The sequence below is a fragment of the Papaver somniferum genome, chromosome 4, assembly GCF_003573695.1.
Source record: "Papaver somniferum cultivar HN1 chromosome 4, ASM357369v1, whole genome shotgun sequence".
In the NCBI taxonomy this organism is placed as follows: Eukaryota; Viridiplantae; Streptophyta; class Magnoliopsida; order Ranunculales; family Papaveraceae; genus Papaver; species Papaver somniferum.
Window position 1 is genome coordinate 107371154 of NC_039361.1, and position 6000 is coordinate 107377153.

The window sequence follows — 6000 nt, forward strand, 5'->3', positions numbered from 1 at the left end:
GTCACAAATTGGGGGATACTCATCAAGGTATTGGTCTAGCGGTTTACAACGTGCGGCGTGCAATGCGCCCGTTACAAGAAAGTGTCATGAAGTGGGATAATTAGTGGTGGTGAAAAGTAACGGTGTAAACAATTCATTTCCTTCATCATGAAAGTGTAATGACTGACGGTTACACGAGTTCACTTCCTTCATCATGGAAGCATAACGTCTGACGGTTACACGTTACTCTATTCTTCCACCATTCAATCGTTTCCACTTCCTACGAGACCAGGGTACGTTTCAATATGACTTGTATAAATGGGCTTCACCTATTTCCACCAGACAACAAGTTTTGGTCGGCAACAATACAGTATCTAGAAATCACCTGGTAGCTTTCCATTCTGCTAGCCAGTTCTACTTTAAGATACAAGTCATAAACAACCACACCTTCAGAATCAACGATTCTGGTCTCAACACTCTCTTCGCTTCCCTCCCTAAGACCAACCCTTCTCCTTCACTTTGTGACTGAAGCAAGCCTGAAACGACCATTTCTTAGTTTAGGCAAGGATTGTACAGATTGATCCCTCGAATCAAAAGTACTCCCGTGCAGTGCATTGTTTAGGGTTTAGATTCGTTTGTCATCCACACACCCGAAATTATCAAAATCAGCAGAAACGATTTTCACCCATAAACAATTGACGACCACAGTGGGAGATTAATCTCTCTACTGCAATACCAATTTCTAATTTTATTTTTCAATTCTAATTTCAAGATGGTAGAGCTCAGGTCTGGGTCAGCAACAAACCCTGATGCCACATGCGCTAAAACGCCCTTGATATCAACGTTCCTTCCAGTGACATCAATGTACCACCTGTGAGCATGATCAACACCTGCGGCGTCGTAGACTCTATCACCAACACCAGCGACGTAGGAAACGTTCCCTCAAGAGTTACACCTCCGATCACCATAGCCAGAGCCGCTACCGCCACCCCCATTGTTTCTTCAAGTGTTGTCACTCCACCATCAGGACGAGAGACCGGAGAAGCCAGAGGAGGCCAACCCCTTATTATCATTGCTGATTTGATGGAAATACAAGAAGTTTTGATAAGGATCAGACGGATATAGCCACAACTCAAAAGGAGCGAAACAATGAACATCCGAATGATTAATCAAGGGATTCCGAATTCGGGCATTAGATTGTCATAAACCAAATGTGACCAAACATCAATTGGTGGATTTGTGCATTAATGCTTTCTGGGGACTCTGTTCACAAAACCATGCAATCTATGATGGAGCATGTGTGTAAGATTTATTTTATTTCTCCAAGGTGCAGTACCGAGATATATTTTCAAGCTCTCAGCCGCGTTGTGTTGGCGCTTCGAACTTTGCTCCAGGAATCGCTTCAACGTCTCATCTCCAAAAGTCGTTCCTCTTCAACATTCTCTCCAGAAGCCGTTCTGCTTCAACTTTTCGCTCCAGAAGCCGACCCGCTTCAACGTTTCACTCCAGGATCCGCTTCAACGTCTCACCTCCAGAAGCCGCTCCTCTTCAACATTCTCTCGAGAAGACGCTCCGCTTCAATGTTTCCACTTTTTGGTCCATCTCTCCAAAGCTCGTGGTCGTGGACAGTTTACTCGGTTATGAATCCAGACAATCTCTTTTGCTTCCATGGATGCCCAAGCAACTCCTGCCAACCTATTTTGTTTCCATGACAATGTAGTCTCTTCGGATCACGTCTACAGCCAAGAATTTTTGCTGCTCGTTTGTTTATACCAGCAAGAGGTTTACCGTAACAACAACCAGTACAAAGGTAATCCATACTTATCCATATTTTAGTTTCACATGGAAGAAGTATTAGAGTCGCCAGTACGGATGCAAGATGATATCTTTATCATGGTCAACTCACCAACCACTACAAAGAAACGTGTAAACCAAACTTGGGGACTGAGGCTCTACATGGAATCCCTTCATTATCAAAGCTCAGGATACACGGTCAACCCAAAGTCATAACCACAACAAGGTAATCTACTCTTGAAGGGTGTAGCGTAAGAATATCATCACCTCTCTGTCTAGAAGGCGCCTGCAACACTTTACGAGGCCGCAGTGGATCCCAAGCCTGCTCGGAGAAAACAATTTCAGAAACTAAAGAGAAGTGCGACCAGGGACTTCTCATTGCAGTCCATCCTGATAACCATCAAACACTCTATGGTTAAGTTAGCGCCAACGCTCCAGCATTTCGTGATCCATCCAGTAAGCCTTCCGAGTGCCCTTTCCACTGTTTCACGGACTGAAGCCATCAGCTCACCACTTAGTAGCCGCCATCATCACTGTTTAGTAGCCAAAGTTCCAGCGCCATATTTTCACCATTTCACGGACTGAAGCCAGTTTCACCATTCCATGGACTGAAGCCAGTTTCACCATTCCATGGACTGAAGCCAGTTTCCACCATTCCATAGACTGAAACCAGTATCCACCATCCCGAGAAAGCAGCGCCATTCCGAGGTCAGCAGCGCCATCTCCGCACAACCAAGATTGAAGCGCCATCTCTGCCAGGGTTGCAACGCATTCCACTGTTCCACGAACCAAAGCCACTGGCGCTCTCTTTGCCATTTCTGTGTTTGTGCCAGCCAACAACGTTATCATTACCGTTCCATGACTAAGGTAGCAACGTCATCATAGTTTCATGGAAGAAGTTGCAGCGCTAAGACCTGCACTACGGGGCCAAGCCAGAAGTATGTCAAGCCACCAATGCAAAGATTATGATTTCCTCATGCCTCCTGCCAAAGGAAACTGAAGTAAGCTACACTTGGGGACTGAAGCCTCCTTCAGGTTTAGAAGTTTAAACGCAGTCACCGCCTTACCAGCGAATGCAATGGAAGCACATCTTCTACGAGAAAATAAGCTCAGGATAATTACACATGAGGAGTTTTTCACGCTGCTTACTCAGGGGAGAGCCTGATACACCTAAAGCCCAATCATGCGCGAAGGACATGCCTAGCGGAGACAGAACTAAGTAACTATCCTTAAACTAAATGTTTTATATCTATTAGGCATATCAGATAAATTTTAAATCTCTTAGTGTTGAGACGTGAAGATTCCTCAACACTCACCGCTGTGTTGCCAGGAAAACTGCCTCAACACATTTTTTTCTCTTAGTGTTGAGACGTATAAATTCCTCAATACTGACTACTGTGTTGCTAGGCATGCTTCCTCAACACATCATTCCCTCTTAGTGTTGAGACGTGTAAATTCCTCAACGATCACTACTGTGTCGCTAGGAATGCTTCCTCAACACATCATTTCCTCTTAGTGTTGAGACGTGTAAATTCCTCAACGCACACTACTGTGTTGCTAGGTATGCTTCCTCAACACATCATTTCCTCTTAGTGTTGAGACGTGTAAATTCCTCAATGCTCACTACTGTGTTGCTAGGCATGCTTCCTCAACACATCATCTCCTCTTAGTATTGAGACGTGTAAATTCATCAACGCTCACTACTGTGTTTCTAGGCATGCTTCCTCAACACATCATTTCCCCTTAGTGCTGAGACGTATAAATTCCTCAACACTCACTACTGTGTTGCTAGGCATGCTTCCTCAACACATCCTTCCTCTTAGTGTTGAGACGTGTAAATTCCTCAACACTCACCGTTGTGTTGCTAGGCAAACTGCCTCAACACATTTTTCCTCTTAGTGTTGAGACGTGAAATTTCCTCAACACTCACCGCTGTGTTCCCAGGAAAACTGCCTCAACACATTTTTCCTCTTAGTGTTGAGACGTGAAATTTCCTCAACACTCACCGCTGTGTTGCCAAAGCAAACTGCCTCAACACATTTTTCCTCTTAGTGTTTAGACGTTAAATTTCCTCAACACTCACCGATGTGTTGTCAGGCAAACTGCCTCAACACATTTTTCCTCTTAGTGTTGAGACGTGAAATTTCCTCAACACTCACCGCTGTGTTTCCAGGCAAAATGCCTCAACATATTTTCCTCTTAGTGTTGAGACGTGAAATTTCCTCAACACTCACCGTTGTGTTGTCAGGCATACTGCCTCAACACAGTTTTTCTCTTAGTATTGAGACGTGAAATTTCCTCAACACTCACCACTGTGTTGCCAGGCAAACCGCCTCAACACATTTTTTCCTCTTGGTATTGAGGCGTTCAAATTCCTCAACACTCACTACTGTATTGTCATGCATACCGTCTCAATACATTATAGTGTTGATGGCTCCACCACCTCAACACTCGTCTTGGTATTCAAGGCTCGCTGCACCAACACTACGTGGCACCTATACTCCGTGGCCAAGACAGAAGCGCGCCAGCACACAGATTGCAGACTTCTCATGCCTCTTGCCAAAAGTGAATCGAATTATCCTGGTAATCTTCCCATGTCTTTCCTTTTCGATTTTTATCCTCGTCTGTCACCATCTCATGCTTACCCCGCAACAATTCCACTGTTATGAGCTAAGCAGGGGACTTCATGTTGATGGTGGTTTTTAGCTCAGGGTTAAATTTGTAAAACCTTGCATATGATGTGACGTCACTCTGCGAGGAAACCAAGCCATGAGTGTCAATCTCTCCACTGGCACATTTATTGAGCTTTTCAATATATTTACATGAAATTTATCCAGACTGGCGCATGTAACAACCATCCCAGACGTTCTGTAAATTTCGGCACCTTACCTTTATTCACTTAACATAAGTTCATTTGAATGCCTTCTATGCTATGTTCCCCGGCTGAACCCTTAATGTTGATATGACATGACGATTTGTGTTCACTTTTGCATAAGGTATTCAATCAAAAAAGCATGTTGCTCTCTGGCAATGAATTTAAAAGAACTCTGTGTCAACACATAGAATTCAATCAATTACCCTGACTAACTTGCAAAAGTTAGGGTTTTGTGCCTCGCGCAGTATATCAGACCTTGCTTGTCTAATTTAAGCCTAGGCAAGCTAGGTAATTAATCCGTCATGGATTAGGAGGTGCAAAACCTTGCCCATAGTCAGAAAATAGGGAGCTGCAGCAGCAAAGGAAGTGTGGTCGTGCCTTGGTGCCACTTTCCATTGGCCATGCCCCATCCTAAAACCGGTTCTATTTCCCTCGACCAATCGTGTCGCCTCAAATTAGTTACACGCACATAAGTTGTGGATGGGCCCACACTTGCTTGCCCCACTTCCCATAGACCAATCAGGTCGCTCCAAAGCCGCCACACTCACACCAGAAGTGTATCCACTCCCATGCTTGGACGAAAATCTTTTAATCGACCAATCAGGTCGCTCAAAAGCCGCCACACTCTCACCAGAAGTGTAGCCGCGCCTTATGTTTGGCAGACCCCTTTTCTTGGCACCATATGTTGAAGGACAAACGCACCCTGCCGCGCCACTATACTAATTGGAAAGCCAAACACGCCCTGCCACAACAACATATTGATCGGCATGCCAACATGCCAAACATGCCACTTCGTGGCAACCTGCCATAAATAGCGCCCTATGTGCTAATCTACCTCATGTTCGTTGCCAACACCATGAAAAACTTAAGATTAAGGTTTTCAGGTCAAAAGCACGCCTACGCATTTACCAAAGCCCTAATTTCCGGTCATGGAACAAATCATGTCACTTCGACCCCACAACATTCCAGGAGCCGTGTGGGACCCGGGAAGTCCTGGGGTTGGCGCCATATCATAGCCACCCACGACAATCCCCACTCCAGTGGTCGTTTCCGCACTATGGCCTTGCGATAGCTGTTTTGGCATAGCTATGGCGCCATGTACACAAAAATATTTTCGTGCCGCGACCGCATGCCACACACACTAATTAGGGTTTCGACATGCCAAACCCCTAATTGGGGCAAAGTTGATACACCAACCAAAGCCAAATAACGTTTCCCAGAGCGATGGGATTGATGTGGAAACATGGCCAATGTTGCCACGCCACATGTGGGTCCAACACCACGGCTCCAAATCCTAGCTTTGGCCATGCCGCCAAGCCCTCACTTTGGCCACGGAGCCGGATCTTAGCTTT